Source organism: Triplophysa dalaica, chromosome 5 (genome assembly GCF_015846415.1).
Source record: "Triplophysa dalaica isolate WHDGS20190420 chromosome 5, ASM1584641v1, whole genome shotgun sequence".
In the NCBI taxonomy this organism is placed as follows: Eukaryota; Metazoa; Chordata; class Actinopteri; order Cypriniformes; family Nemacheilidae; genus Triplophysa; species Triplophysa dalaica.
The window spans coordinates 26,127,861-26,145,082 of record NC_079546.1 but is presented as its reverse complement, the minus strand read 5'-3'; the positions used below and the strand labels follow the sequence as shown (position 1 = coordinate 26,145,082).

General features: G+C 39.6%; 1 protein-coding gene and 1 long non-coding RNA gene across 2 annotated transcripts in view; both read left to right on the top strand.

Moving 5' to 3' along the window:
• The first annotated feature begins 188 nt into the window (after positions 1 to 188).
• Positions 189 to 3,042, top strand: LOC130420833 (uncharacterized). The gene is made up of 5 exons (XR_008906706.1): positions 189 to 1,359; positions 1,480 to 1,809; positions 1,959 to 2,113; positions 2,254 to 2,334; positions 2,435 to 3,042. It is a non-coding gene; the product is annotated as an uncharacterized LOC130420833 (long non-coding RNA).
• Positions 3,043 to 13,997: 10,955 nt separating this feature from the next.
• The window catches only part of LOC130420689 (secretory phospholipase A2 receptor-like), a 29,527-nt gene continuing 26,302 nt past the window's right edge, over positions 13,998 to 17,222 (top strand). The window contains exon 1 of the mRNA XM_056748179.1: positions 13,998 to 14,018. The gene's annotated coding sequence lies outside the window, so the exon portion shown is untranslated. The remainder of the gene's footprint in view (positions 14,019 to 17,222) is intronic.

The window sequence follows — 17,222 nt, the reverse complement described above, 5'->3', positions numbered from 1 at the left end:
AACTACCGTAAAATTACGGGAAGATCCTGTTTTTATTCATCCAATCAATTCACAGTGGAAAACATGAGCCACACCCACTATTCATCTTGGAAATATGTCAGAATACTGAAGACAATCATCACTTCTGCTTCACAGGGACTGCAGCATAGGACACACTTTGACATGCAGGCCACTGGATGCTGACTACTGAAGGTTAGGTTGTGTGTGACGGTGCTCAGCACAGCTTCATGTCTGGCCTTACAACTCTGTTCATTGCATGTTACATATGCAATCTTGAGTACCAGGATGGGGCAGCGTGTATCTTGGAGTTCACTGAAAGGTATTAGTTGAACAACTTCCTTACCTGCATTTTATATAATCTGTTAAGACCTTTAAAACAATATTTCTCAATGAGAGATGGATTTTTTTTATGTCAAATTATTTAGAAGTCGCCCCTAATTCAATGATGAATTATCAGTGTAAGCGATGAAAAGTAAGAAGGACACACGAACACACACACACACACACACACAGATCTCATCATTGAATTACATCATTTTATTATTCTCTGTCTCTGACTGTATATGTTGTCCTCTGTTTTTCTCTGACTATAAATTGAATATCTAACATTATTGTCCTAGTGGAGTAGGCGGGTTGAGACCGTGAATCGAGGACGGTGAGTGAGTGTTAATGAGCTACAGCTCTGCGCGCACCGGTCTCAAATCACGGAGGAGATCGGGAGCATAAGAGACAGAGTGACCAGACCGTCGAAGAGAGAGGACCGCGCCCGGATATTTTGAAGTCTTGTCATTTTACAACAGTGTTTTGTTGTGTTATGTTTTATCCGCCGGCAGTCGACCCTGAGGGGCTGCCGGCTGCCTTTTTTTTTTATTATTTATTTAAATGTTTGCCGGTTCCCATCTCCTTCCTTCCTTTTTATTGAACATTATTACAGCTCCCTTCGTCTTTGACATGCCGTCTCGCATGCTTAGATCTTTATTACAGTAAATACATAAAGTGACTGTTCACATTCATTAATATGAATGATGTCATCTGCTGTTTCAGGTGTGAGTGAAGCACAAGATGTGTTCATCAGTTCTGGTGAAAGTGTGTCTCTGTCCTGTAATGATGCTCTTCATCAATGCTCCTCAACTACATGGATCTACAGTTATTATTCAACATCATCTGCAGTAGAAGTGTTTACTGGAGGAATAAAGAAGAATAACACAGAGAGATCTGAGAGACTGAATCTGACATCTGACTGCTCTCTCAACATCTATAAAACAACACAACATGATGGTGGACTTTACACCTGCAGACAATATGTGAATGGACGTCAACATGGACCTTATTCAGATGTTTATCTACATGTTCTTCATGGTCAGTGTTTCTCTTCATTTATATGAACATGTTTAACTTCAGATCACAGTTCTCTTTATCTCTTGTGTTTTCACTGAAACTCATGAGTACTGAGAGGGGGTTGTGTGATTTGTGTTTCAGTGTCTTCATCATCATCATCATCATCATCATCATCATCATCATCATCACAGACTGAGATAAGAGCAAACACATCTGTCACTCTCTCCTGTCAGCTGTTTACATATTACTGTTATTATGTGTTCAGTGATGATGGATTGCAGCTGGTGTGGATGAATCAGACTGATGTTGATCTACAGACAGACTCCAGATATCAGATTAGATCAGATGAACTCTGTCTCATCTCTCTGACTACAACACTCGTGAATGAAGACGACAACACAGAGTTGAGATGTGTGCTCAAACACAAGAATGACATCAAGACCTCAGTCACATATACTGTCAGATTTACAGGTAAGACATCACTCTGACAGGAGTGTCCTGAACTCAAAGTGACTTCAGTCATTAAACTCTGTACTGATGATGAAGAAATGACATAAACATGAAATATGATTGTGATGTTCTACAGTATGATGTCTCTGAACATTCATCATCTTCTACAGATTCAAACAAGATTCTACTGACCACCACAAACCCTGAGAGATTCTCAACTCTAAACACACCAGTCTCACCGTCTGCCTGTGTTTCCACATTATGACTCGTCTTAACTTAACTATGTTTTTTACAGCATCAACTACAACATCAATAATAATAAGAGGTATGAAGTGTTGATTGTGATCCACATGTCCTGTTACATAAGTACATGAGTGAAACTCTCACTGAACTCATCTTGTGTTTGTTTCTCATGTGTAGTGTTTGAGAGTTTGATGGATTTAATGGTGTTCTTGTGTCTTCTAGTGATTCTAGTGATTGTTGAGGTGTCAGTGTTTGCTGCTCCTACTGTCATTCTTCTTCAGATCATCTGTGCAGGAAGAGCGCGTGAGTTTTCATCATCATCATCATCATTCACATTCACCTGAAACAATCCAGAAAACAAACAGCAGAACTTCATCACTTTTATTGACTTTTATCTTCTCAGAAAACAGAAGAAGGACTCAGAACGCTCATCCAGAAGACACAGTGATGTCAGCAGTTTGGGAATAAAATCCTCTTTATGAGTAAATTACAGCGAGCTTCATTTGATCAGATTTTACACATATGTGTGTAATGCTATTAAACAATTCTTCTGTTCACGCCTGTATTAAACTGATAGTTCAGCCCAAAATGAAACAGCTGTCATCATTAACTCAAATTGGTCTAAACCTATATTTTTTTCCTTTGTACACAAAAGAAGATATTTTGAAGAATGTGGGAAAGTAAACAGTTCTGGGTCACCATTGACTATAGTAATCTTTTGTTTGATTACAAACATTCTTCTAAATTCTTTCTTTGTGTTCAGCAGAACAAAGTATTTAACACAGAATTGAAACATCTTGAGGGTGAGTAAATGATGACAAAATTTTCATTTTTTCATGAACTATTACTTTAAATATGCCAACAGAGTCTGACGGTTTGTGTAACTGCATATGTGTTATTGCATTTGTGTAACGTCGTAAATTGTGTGTTGGTTTTTTTTATGCTAATTCTGGCTTAAACATGTTTTGATTTTGCATAATTGATGAATAAAATTTCTGATATTGAACTCTGTCACGGACTCAGATGCTCTGTTAGCCACGCCCCCAGCACCAGACCTCACCGCACACTTCAACATACTATGATGACACACAAACTGTTCTTTATTCACTCATTTCCAGACTCAATACCTGTGTCCCAATTCAAAGGCTGTGACCTTATATTGTAAGCAGATATTTTGTGAGTGTTTTGCCACTCAAGGGGGCGTGTTCTGGCATGGTCACATGGGAAGTGACGTCACTTTTATACCCTCTATTGCAGTGGTTCTCAAACTTTTCAGATCAAGTTCCACCTTTAATAAAATTAGTTTTAAGGACCACCTCATGACCGCCATAGAAAATCACATGAAGAGATGAATTGTTATTAATATTTACCAGATGTCATCAAACTAAATCAAGTTTTTCCATGTTTCAGTTAGCCACCACTAATAGCGACACAAATACTTTTCAGTAGTGCACAGTAAACACGCCTCTGTAAACTCTTATGGGGATTTATTAACTTTGTGGGGACTTCCAGAAAGCCTACAGACTTATACTAAAGACAAACAATACTTAACACAGAAGATAATTAAATACACGTATACTTTAAGAGAACAGATGTATATAAACAAAAGAGAATTAGACTTTACTGCAGCGGCTTTTGTCAATGTTGCGTTTCCAAAATACATCTCAACTCACGCCTCATTGATTTAACTTCGAGTAGATGCAGACGCACGTTGAATGAGCACTTTACAGCAATAACAACAGCTTTAAACAGCGGTTCAAGTGAAGAAATACATAAGAAACTTCATTTACATGCAGCTCATCAGAAGAGAGAGAGAGAGAGAGAGACTCACAAGAGTCTGTCTGCTCCCGCTCTGTGTTTGATCTGCCCGTCACATCCACCAATGATAAATAAACAACAATAATTCATACAACTATTTATAATTGCACATAGGCTGAGATGTAAACCATATTTATCAATCATGGAGGCATATTATACATTTGAAATTGTATTGTAGTTTTTCATTTTCTGTTGTTTCACATCATGTACCACAGGGGTCTCTTCAATTATCAGTTGTACGTGAACTAGGGCTGGACGGTATACTGAGTTGGAGGGATATATCAATATGTTTACCCAACGCGATGCGGGATTAGCCTATATCGTTCATGTCGATATGATTTGATGCCGTGCACACGCTCGCTCTACGCGAACCAGATTGCGCCCGCTTGCCTGCTCCAGCACACAAGGCAGCATGAGACGTGGAGGAACACACGCCGCCGGTCAACACTAAAGAAAACTTTCTGGTTAGTAAAAAAAAAAAATGGTATAGGCTATAATCATGTAGATGTTAAAATATGGGACATAATTTAAACCAAATGAATATATTTATTTAGTTATTTATTCCTGTAATAGAATTTGCAAGCATGAATTTGCACCAAATTACTACTGGAAAATAGTAACAATAACAGATTAACAGAACAGCAAACTGATATATAACAAAACAATCTTAGTACTACTTCTCCAGCTTTAAAAATAACAAAGTGCACAAAAGTATTACTGAAGAACAAAGCTTTTAAAACTGCTTTCCCGTTTTTTTTCAGTGTTATGTTTAGACACAATAAAACAAATGAACATTTTTCCCTTTCATTACACTTTTAAGTGAATTCATAAACAGAGTGCACACAATACAGACAAAGTAAATAAAGAGTGTAAATAATAAAGTACTTTTAATATTTGTCACTTTACCCCCAAAGGCCCACTGTCATACATCAAAGTTCACAGTGTTTCATATTTCAGTATCGATCCGCCCACCCCTAATTCTAAACTGTACTACAGTTAAAGATTTTATTGAGACAGGGGTGTCTGCAGGTCGGAGAACTGGGTGTAACGAAAGGTCTTTTCAATTGGACATCCATCCATCCATCCATGGAAGGTGTTCCGGGCATGTCCCACCGGGAGAAGACCCCGGGGAAGACCTAGGACACGCTGGAGGGACTATGTCTCCCGGCTGGCCTGGGAACGCCTCGGTGTCCCCCCGGAAGAGCTGGAGGAAGTTTCCAGGGAGAGGGAAGTTTGGGCATCCCTGCTTAGACTGCTGCCCCCGCGACCCGGCCCCGGATAAGCGGTAGAAAATGGATGGATGGATGGATGGAGATTCTAGAGCCTATTTTAAAAGTGGCCCCAGCGCAAATCTAATGTGTGAGTTCTCTGTGATCACTTGGCTGTTAGCGCCTCCAAGAACATATCGATGGCTTCTGCCTTTAATATCACTTCAGTGGAAATAGGATTATTAGTCTACTTTTGCTTACATTTCATAATGGGCAATCGTTGGTCTGATGAATGTTTCGAGATTTATCATTTTGACTGAGGTCAGTCAGAGTTTCATAACTATACACAGTCTGGCTGTATGTGTTTATTAGTCTATGAGCAGTGACTGTGTACGGCAGGGGTCTTCAACTACTTTTCTTTGAGAGCCAGATTCCAAAAATCATAAACAGGATGCTGGCCAGTTTCCATATCATTATTTCTTGTTATTTTGTATTTCTGTTATTCATTGCATTTGTTCCTTTTATACTGGTTTTGTTGCTTTTACTTACAGGTCATATATTAAAGTATGCACACAAATATTGCATCCAGTTTATATCTATTAATGATATTTAATTAAAAGTGTCTTTATAATTGTATTTTATATTCCCTAAAACTCTGAATGAATCACCCCCTCTCCCCCGATACATCAAAGATATGCGTGATATTGCTTTTTTTTCCAAGAAGATATTTATGAAGATATTGAATTAATGAAAGTTAATGAAAATAAAAATGCTCATAAATTCAGCACAAAAGTTATCTCTGCCCCTTGATGTTAAACTGGCATCTAATAAAGTGAATCAATCAGTCTGTGCAAGTAACTTAACACTATTATCACATCTTCGGGTGAATGCCAATCGCATTCATGTGCCCCACACATTTATAAGTGCAGATCCTTTGAAGTGTAAGTTCTGGAGGGTGATGAAAATCTGTTTTCATAAACAAAGCTGTTCAAATCATACATAATGAATGCAGTAATAAAAACAACATCGTTTGTTTCCTTATCTGAGACAACATTTCACGTGGTGTAGTACTCTTCCTGCAGTTACTTTCAAGGGCACAAGTTGTTTTGGAATGCGACCTATCTCCTGTGGCTGTGGATTCCCGATTATAACATTGCAAATAACATTAAGTTTCTTGGACAGACCGAATAAAATCGCTTTATAAGACATAAATCAAGCCACTGTAATTACTTTCAAATTGAATATTGCAGCATTTTGGATTTAAAGTCGTGGCGTCTCAGGACGTGCATTTCTTAAAGCACATAATTCTCTCCAGTTATGTGAAATGTTAAGGTGGGCTTGGTAAAGATGATTAATGGGCCATCTGTTTACCAGCCCTGGTGTACGGTTAGAGAAGGTACGAAGCATCTTAGTTCAGAGCTAGTTATTCTTTTTTTAACCTCACTCAATAGAGAAACTCTTTCCTCCTCCAGACTCTCTGTGGTTTCACTGCTTGGATGGTTTGAACAGAAATGAATGTCTGCCTTTCTGGCCTTTTTTATGTTTGCAGCTGGTTTCCCCTGACCTTTCTGTTTGTTCTTAAGTGAGTTGACAGTGACTTCTGAGTGTCCAGCTCGGCCAAGTTTTGTGCGGAAGTTCTTAATTTTTATCTTAATTTAGTGCTTCCATCCACAACACCCAGTCTGAGTTCCTTTCTCATGCAAACATGGATGGTTTGAATCAAGGCCTCAGAAACTTTGTACTTAATTATTTCTTCTGCGAGGCCTTTCGGGGTAAGAGAAAGGAGAGTTCCATTCACAAGAAATTGATCATTTCCCTTCTGAAGCACCTCATGAATGCTTATTCTTATTTAATAAGCCGGGCATCCAATCCCCTTGTTAAGCTTGACGTCACGCACCTTCATGGACGTGTACCGTTTCTGGTTCAACCGCTATCAGATGCCATAGAAAAGTAAAATAAAATAATGTAAAACCCCGATCCCATTATCTCCGTAATGAAATCACAAATGGCCACACATGAGATTCACTGAGATTTCCATATTACTTATTGTTATAATTATTATAATAATTACAATAAAGGCAAAGAAGGTCTCTGCAACATTTATATGTTTACAGCATTTAGACTCATCGTTTAAAGACATAATTGTTAAAGACGAATGTGTTGTCATTCCAGTTTTGTTATGAACTCAGTTAGAACCGATAAAGAGGACATTTAGAGAAACGATTGTGCGAGAGTGTAATGGGTGTATGACTAAAGGGAAATATATTTAGCTATTTATTTACAATGTGTTCTGCAGTTATCCTATCTGATGCTGCCCTATATTCTATGCATTCAGATCATCTCCTCCTCATGCGCTCATAGTGTGATATGAGACAATGCTGATTAAATATTCAGATTGAATTTTTATTGAAGATTTGAGTTGGATTTTACAAGAGGTGCATGAAACAAATATCACTCAATACAAGCGTAAATAACTCTGGTGATATTGAGGATATTTAAGCTAAAATAAAATGTGTATGAGACATTAATGCTTATGATCATTTTTATCACATTTACTTTCTGCATTCTACCTTGCATTCTACGCCAGCTAAAGTACTTAAACAGTTGTTCTAAGGTCAGTTCGTGGGAGAAGCAGTTTTGTTGCAGCTAAGAATCAACTGGTACTCGTAAGTGTAATCGATCATTAGTGTTTTATTGAGTCTAACGCAGTTTCGTTTCCGTAAGTGTAATCGATCATTAGTGTTTTATTGAGTCTAACGCAGTTTCGTTTTCGTAAGTGTAATCGATCATTAGTGTTTTATTGTGTCTAACGCAGTTTCGTTTCCTTTGTTTGCGTCCGCTGAGTTACGCGCTGTTAGTTTGCATTTGATTACGTGTTAATATTGGGAGATTTGGAAGGCGTGTCCTGCTGAATTCAATTGCGCGATTGAATAGGGTATTTAAATGGGATTGACCACCGCGTGCTGCGGTCGCGTGCAGCCCTCATCGCGTGAAGACCGAGGAGAGTAAAGACCATCGACTCTACCTGTGCGAGGAAAGTAAAGACCATCGACTCTACCTGTGCGAGGAGAGTAAAGACCATCGACTCTACCTGTGCGAGGAGAGTAAAGACCATCGACTCTACCTGTGCGAGGAGAGTAAAGACCATCGACTCTACCTGTGCGAGGAGAGTAAAGACCATCGACTCTACCTGTGCGACTCCACCGAGCAACGACACAGACAAGGCACTTGAGTATTACTGTTTCGCACTTATATTATATTATCTATTATCTTTATTCGTTTCTCTTTATTTGTCTTGTACATTCCTTCATTTTTCACTATGTGTTTTCAAATCCACACTTTCATTACATCTCGTAAACCAATGGTAACTCGCAGAAGGCCACGCATGGCTAATGCTAACAACCTGCGTACTCTTTCTGCATCCAACACTACCTCTGTTACCTTTCCTATTGGTTTATGGAATTGCCAATCCGCTGTAAACAAGGCAGATTTCATCACAGCTATTGCAAAACATTCTGGTCTTTCACTTTTAGCACTTACTGAAACCTGGATCAAACCCGAGGACACTGCCACACCGGCTGCACTCTCCAATAATTACACTTTCTCCCACAGCCCACGCATATCAGGGAGGGGCGGAGGAACCGGTCTACTTATTCCTAACGACTGGAAATTTAAACGGCTTGCATCCTCATGCAACAACACCGCCTTTGAGTTTCATGCTGTCACTGTCATCTACCCTGTTAAAACGCATGTTGTAGTTATATATCGTCCCCCAGGGCACCTTGGACTCTTCTTAGAGGAATTGGACACACTTCTGTCATCATTCCCCGAGGATGGTACTCCTCTGGTGGTACTTGGAGACTTCAACATCCACCTGGAAAAACCACAGGCTGCTGACTTCAACAACCTGACTGAGTCGTTTGACCTCAAGCGAGTCCCCACTTCAGCAACCCATAAATCTGGTAATCAACTTGATCTCATCTACACACGCTATTGCTTAACCCATCACTCCCAGGTCACCCCACTCCACACGTCATCACATTCCCCCGCAACCTACGATCTCTCTCTCCCTCCCGCTTATCCTCTGCAGTCTCTGCTACTCTCCCACCCCCTGAACAGTTCTCTCTCCTTGATGCTAACACCGCCACCCACACCCTTTGCTCTACACTAACCTCCTGCTTAGACATCTTATGCCCTCTTAGATCTAGGCCATCTCGTGCATCTCCTTCTGCCCCCTGGTTATCCGATGTTCTCCGTGAGCATCGCGCCTCTCTCAGGTCTGCTGAGAGAAAGTGGCGCAAATCAAAAGAACCCACTGACCTCTCTCTCTACCAGTCTATTCTCTCTTCCTTTTCTGCGGATGTCTCCTCTGCGAAAACCCAATACTACCACACTAAAATCAACAACTCTCCTGACCCTCGTACTCTCTTTAAAACCTTTTCTGCTCTCCTTTGCCCGCCCACCCCCCCACCTCCATCAGACTTAACAGCTGACGACTTTGCATCGTTCTTTGTAAAGAAAACGAGCACCATCAGCAATCAATTCTCTGCGCCACCATCTCTTGATCACAGTCAATCCCCTGACACATGCTTGTTCCCCTCGTTCTCTCTCCTATCTGAAGAGGAAGTTTCCAAGGTAATTTCTTCTAACCATCCGACTACATGCCCCCTAGATCCCATCCCCACACATCTCCTCCAGGCCATCTCTCCATCGGTTGTTCCCTCTCTGACTCACATTATCAACTCGTCTCTCACCACTGGCACATTTCCTACACTCTTCAAAGAGGCCCGTATTACCCCACTACTAAAGAAGCCTACACTTAATCCTTCACTGTTAGAAAACTACAGACCGGTATCCCTACTCCCCTTCGCTGCTAAAACTCTAGAACGTGTTGTATGTAACCAACTCTCATCCTTCCTCACCCAGAACAACCTCCTGGACAGCAACCAGTCTGGGTTCAAGAACGGTCATTCCACTGAGACTGCGCTGCTCTCTGTTATTGAAGCCCTGAGACTAGAAAGAGCTTCCTCCAACTCATCTGTACTCATCCTACTGGATCTATCTGCCGCCTTCGACACTGTTAACCATCACATCCTCCTGTCCACTCTCAAGGCTATGGGGGTCTCCGGAATGGTGCTACAATGGTTCAGGTCTTACCTCTCAGGTAGGTCATTTAGTGTATCTTGGAGGGGTGAGGTGTCTGAGTCCCAACATCTCGACACAGGTGTTCCTCAGGGCTCAGTGCTTGGTCCGTTGCTATTCTCGGTATACATGACATCCCTTGGCTCTGTCATTAGGAAACATGGCTTTTCCTATAACTGCTATGCGGATGATACACAACTCTACCTGTCTTTTCGCCCTGACGATCCGACTGTCTCTGCACGCATCTCAGCTTGCCTAGCCGACATCTCACTCTGGATGAACGGCCATCACCTGCAGCTGAACCTTTCGAAAACAGAACTGCTTGTAATCCCGGCTGACATAAAGACTTCTCACAACCTTTCCATTCAACTGGGCTCCTCAACCATCACACCTTCCAGAAAGGCAAGAAACCTGGGAGTGGTGATCGATGATCAGCTCAACTTCACAGATCAAGTTGCCAGCACCGCCCGGTCCTGTAGATTCATCCTCTACAATATCAGGAAAATTAGACCCTTCCTATCAGAGCATGCTACGCAAGTCCTAGTACAGGCTCTGGTCCTGTCCAGACTGGACTACTGCAATGCACTACTGGGAGGACTTCCAGCTTGCACAACCAAACCTCTACAGATGATCCAGAATGCTGCGGCAAGAGTTATCTTTAATGAACCGAAGAGGGCACACGTCACTCCTCTACTCATTAAGCTACATTGGCTCCCTATAGTCGCTCGCATTAAATTCAAGACTCTGCTCCTGGCCTACAAGACCACCACTGGTTTGGCACCACCTTATCTTCACTCGCTAATGCAGACATATGTACCCGCCAGATCCCTACGCTCTGCAAACGAACGGCGTCTTGTGGTGCCATCCCATAAAGGTAAAAAATCACTCTTGCGCACCTTCTCCGGGTCTGTTCCACCTATGTGGAATGATCTGCCTGCTGCTACAAGATCTGCAGACTCTGTAGCCATCTTTAAGAAACGCCTGAAAACACATCTCTTCCGCCAACATCTGACTGATCTGTTCTGAATCAACTTTCTTCTCTACTCTTTTCTTCTCTACTACAAAAAAAAAAAATGTATGAATGAATGATTCTGTATACTGTTAGGCTATATGAACCTTCTTTTTGATTGCACTTATTCTTTTGTTGTACTTATGCTGCCCTAATTGCTTCCGTTACCTACCCCACTTGTAAGTCGCTTTGGATAAAAGCGTCTGCTAAATGACTAAATGTAAATGTAAAATGTAAGTTCACTAACTCACCATCGGTGTCGCCAAACTGCTCCAAAATGTCCGTACACATGGGTCAGAGTTTGCGTGCAGGTGCCCAAAACTTTTCCACCAAGTTTCTTTTTACAAATCTCATCTTTTGTCTGGGAAGTGGCGTACGCTTCTTTCAGGCCATGTTTTGTGTGTACGAAACGGTTACAGATGAGGCCCTGGTTCTTGCTTTGAGGAGCTGGTAGATGCATTAAATTGAGGATGTTACAGAGCTGGTTGTCTCACAAGGCAAGTATACCACTTTCAAAGTACTGTGATCTTGAATGTCTGAAATTGATCAGAGAATCTTTGAATTGAAGCCTAGATGGCTTTGTTACTCTAAAGAAAGTCTTACTTTCAAGAGCCAATTGATCCACAGATGCCGGCATTCAAGATGAAATGGTCAGATTTCTGGCATCATCTTCACATCTAAAAAGTGCTCCTAAGCTGACTTGTCCTGCCATCCCACTTTATAAATGAATGAATTAATGAAACATGAATAAACACAAATTTCAAATGGTAAAGTTACTCATTATTTCCATTGAAAGCAAAACAAATCCTTTGATGGTGATGTGTCCCTTCAGGGTAACTAAACGTCTGGAAACAACTGTGTAGGCCACACGTGGAAAGAAATCTACCAGTTCCTCAAGCTGAACCAGGGCAACATCTTTACCTGGTGAAGAAGTCAACTCAAAGGCTCAGAAATGAGGAAGTGTTCACTTTATCTGGGCTAACCCATGTGGCGCCTACATAGAACCCGCGGACAAAACCAGCTGAGACCCAGAACACAGCCCACATCAAGCTCATCTGTGCCCCATGTGTCTTTGCTGGCTTTTAGCAGATATACTCACAGATATCTATGGAGATACTTTCCAGCAGAGAGACGTTTGAGAGAAAGATTGTCCTAAAATCACCCCTGATGAGGTTGCTTTGATTCGAATAAGTATGGGAGTAACATTGTTTTTTCTGTTTGTTAAAACCAATATATGAAGAGCTCTCTTCCAAAATGCATTAAACGCCAAATTAATAAAAAAAAGAGTTTGTCATGCCATCTTGCTGTGTACTAAACCTATTCACTGCTCCATCAATTTTTCATGCCAAATCGCTATATTTCCTTGTTAAATATTATTTAACGCATTATTTATTTTATTTGACTATCTAGTTTGTTACTATTTATCTTATTTGTCTGCTATTTATTTCATACATTTGCATTTATTTGATTTAAAATAAACCAAATTTTTTTTGAAAAATAGATGGATTTGTAGCGTTTTGAAAAAAATATGAATAAATTTAGAATTAATAATATTGTTGTTTCATTTAACAATCATTGTTTAACATGTTCAGACTGAGCAAACAGACCATTTTAACAGGATAAATTGAATATTAACAAAATGTATGGGTCTAGGTAAAAAAAGTCATTTTTAAATGGATTTATGGATTTATGGCGTTTTGGAAAAGAGCTCTTCATATGTTGTTGTTTTTGCTGTAATATTATCAATGTGATGAAGCAGTTTTGAAACCGCTTTAATATTGTACTCATCCAGATACCGGAGAGAGAGAGCGAGAGCATAAAGTAAAGTAAACGTACTTTTAATCAGCGGGTCACATATGCGCTCTGAACCGTAGAGTTTGAATCCGTATGGATCATGTTCGATCTGTTTCACCACTGGACCGCAGCGGAGAGGAAGAGGAAACATGAGCTGTTGAGTTGTTTGTCCGTTTAGAGCTGCTATACACAACATGGCGGCGAATTCAATGTATATAGGGCCGCTCTGTATGTAGAGATAAACAGCTTATTCTATTAGAAATATAACATTGCGTAAGGTCTTTACACTCCTCTGAAGAAATTGTTTTCTATAAAATATTAATTTTCGGTCGATAGATCCTCCTAAAAACCCAGTATTGTTCCTTTAACTGTGTTCAATTTTAAATACTGTTTAAGACATAAACACACATCTAAAGTTTAGTTTGTATTAGTTTTTTATATTTCCGTTTTCAAGAAAATGGTTTTATTTTTTCTTACAAACATGTCACGGGCCATCAACTTCAAGGTGTCACAAAGATTTTAAATATTGGATGAGGACAAAAATAACTCAACCATCAAAACCCCAGAAGAATAATAATAGACAAAAAACGAAGGAATTTTAATCGAGTTTCAGTAACTTCAAACCAACCTTCCACAAAGTGAAACACAAAAGAAAACAATGATTCATAAATGACAAACCTATCAACAAGTAATATCTACGAACACCATGAAAGATGGACCACCAGAGGAATTAATTCTGTAGTAGTCATGTGCGGTATAATAACAGCAAATAATAAATAAATAAAAAACGACTAAACCATTCACTCAAAACAACAATTTGATACCCGTAACTACAAAAGTAAATGTCCACACTCACAAAGAAATAAACAAATTTGTGTTAAAGCCTCCACAGAGACGGACTCTTACGTTGAAATCGTTGCTATGGTAACAGTTCGGCTCTATCCGGTAGTCAGTGTTGCTGTAGCGGCTCAATTCTTCTCCGGCAGTCGTCTGGGGCAGACGTTTATAGTTCATATGTAAGTTTATATTTTGATTATCCGATGGTTTTGCACAAGTGTATCCTCAAGGTATGAGTCATTGAAGAATAAGTAAGTTAATTTGTTATTATGTCTTCTTGGTGATGTTTTATTATTTACTTTCGGTTTCGCATGGACATGTGCTGATCGGTTTATATATATTTTCACGGTCTGAATATAATTGAACCTGTTGTTAATTCAGTTCATTATACAGATGTTAAGAGTAAATAATATTGATATACAGATAAATACGGTAATGGTTGCGTTCTGTTATATTCTGTTCATTATGTATTCCATCATGTTATTTATGATAAATGTGAAACTATAGCTTCGGTGCATTTAACTGTAAGATACTGTTACTCAGATAATCTTTTGATAACTCTTGATAATAGAAGTATAATTTATAACAACTGCACTGATTTAAATGTAAATGTAAATGTGGACACATTATTAACACCCAGTTAGTTTATTCATTGTTTATTGTACTTTTATTTCTAGTCTAAACAGAGACCTCTGCCTGTGAGGATACAGTTTGATGGTGGATGGTTGATACCTCTGACATTCATCTGACTTCAATACACCACATACAACAAACAAATCTGTCACTTCATTAGTTCAACCCATTACACCTGCATCCACAGTATGGTTTGAAGGTTCAAATTGGCTTTGCTTGTTCAATCTCAACAGTCTCACAGCTTTGATTTCTTACTCAAATATAAGCATTTGCTTCAATGCACAAGCTCTTTTGATTGGGAGATACTGAGACTAGTTTGTGTTTGTAATGAGTTTGGAGTGAGACTTAAGCCTGGATTTCACTGGGACACATGTGTCTGTGTTCATCTGTTTCTGTGTATTAAGATGCATGTAAACAGGTGTACCCTTCAAACAACCTTGTGCTGGCACATTATGAGCCCCCAGCAAGCTCTCAGCACAGGGACCCCGAGAATTAGCTCCCTGGCCAGATGTTGACCCCCTAGCGCTGTGGCCATACATGGGCAACCCTCACCTCATCCCACAATGTTGATAACTAGAAATTGGTTTCACTTTTGCACTCGCTATTAATGTTGACATTTCATCAATCCATCATTACTGTGATCAGTGTTTGCTTCAGTTGAGCTCTTGACTATTGACTGTGAATTCAAACTCATCAAACTAATTCAGATAAACAGATCAATTGCAATGCACGCTTGAAGTCATAAGTGAGTTTTGTCCTATGATGTTACCCAGCATGCATTGCAGCATGAAGCTTTCTTTTGTTGATTGTCAACATTGTTGAGATTCATACACAGATTATTCATGTCCAGCTGATTCAGAAATGTAACATTTTGTTTTAATGATTTCCAAAATAAAACAATCTTTTAGTTTGTGTTAATGAAAAGTGGTAGATGTTGTCCAAATATGAGTTGTTCCAATGTAGTGTTGCATTACTTTACTCAGATGTTGTTATTTTTAGATAGGAATTTTAAAAGTTATCTTAATTGAGACTCTACTGAAGTCTCTTGAGGAGAATCAAGTAAATTGTGGAGTGCAATAAATGAGGAGACAAGAGACGCAGATGCGTTGAGTCAGCTTTACTCTCCACTCCACTTAATATATCTCACACTGAACAGGTGTGAGGTCAAAAACGGCCACACACATCTAAAACCTGAACACAACAAAACTAACTCCTCCCTCCCTTAAAGGTACAGTGTCTTGGTTAATGTCTCTTTCAGTATTTCTTGTGGTTCGCCACAAAATGACGCTTTTTATGATCACACTGTCGCAAGATTTTATAATCCCTAAACAATTTCTCCCAGGAAATAATCTCACATCTTTACAGACACAGAAGCAAGTGATGAGACTTTACTTTACAATTATTTTTAAATGCTGTTTATAATAAACTCATAGCAAGTGTGTAGTCCGCCTAAAGATCTTTTGCACAGTATTTTGCATTCTCCATAGCATTTAGCTTCTCTGTTACAAACTAAAGCCGCTGTGTGAGTGAAAAGTGTAAAGGACGAACATGAGTGGGTAAATATTTAAAGTTCGAAACACCAATCATATTAATTAAATATGAATCTTATGTAATGAAAACGACTTGACTCTTTGGGAAAATACACGGGCAGTCAACGGAGGCTCGCAGAGCAGAATGTATAAATCCCGCTTTACTCACTTCAATTCGCTTCATTACAGATGCAAACTCACGTCATGAGAGGGGCTTCTGACAGTTGCGAAATGGCTGACATGGATTTTGTTGAGAGGGTAACTGTGCTTTATGTCATTTGGAAGGCATGAAAAACAGCGTAAACTCGTTAGGCACTGTGTCTGGGTCAATCGGGTCCTTTGAAGGCGCACCCATCTTGGTGAGTCCTCCATTATTGTTTGGGATTTCTGCCTCTGCTCGCTACATCGTAATCACGTCACTACTAGTGCAAGCTCCTGATTATGTAGCGTGGCGCGAATATTCACCAAAGTTCAGATTTTTCAACTCAAGCGTCAAATGCCCGAAACGCTCAATTCGCTCCGCCGGATGTCTATCTCGTCTTTGCATTGACTTAACATGTAAATCACTCGCACTTAACACTTCATCGCGTCTGGTGGGAACGCACTATTAGACGCAGGTCTGCTGGGCACACGCTCTTCTGAACTTGAGCGCGCAGGAAGCGAGCACTGTTACATTCCCACAACAGAGAGCTGCCTGCATGAAGCGTTTTAAATATTTTTTGGCTTATTTAATCAACAGATTTACAAAATCCTGACTAAAAATTTTTTAAACAAATATATTGAAATACTAAATGGCATGTAAATCATTAATGTTAATCAAAAATGTTTTGGTAATGACATTACGTGCCTGCAGCGTGCCACTTACGTTACCTGTATGTCATGTTATTATCAATATAGTAGGAATATAGTACATAACTGGACCGTTCTTGGTTATCTTGTAACGTCAGGAGTTCGTGCAGGTGACGTGATGAATTGGTAATTTAATGGCAATGAAATTACATGCCTGGGACGTGTCAGACACTTTGTTGACTGGTAAGTCATGAAATTACCAAAAATTACCAATGACGTAACGTATATTTGTAATCACTTCACTAAGAGACTCCTTAAAAGAGGTAGATCTCCTCACAATAGTATATGGCTTAGGTTTATTAATAAATCATAAAAAGTAATCATACAAACATAACAGCGATAAGTCTTCACCACAAGGTTCAGCCTCATACA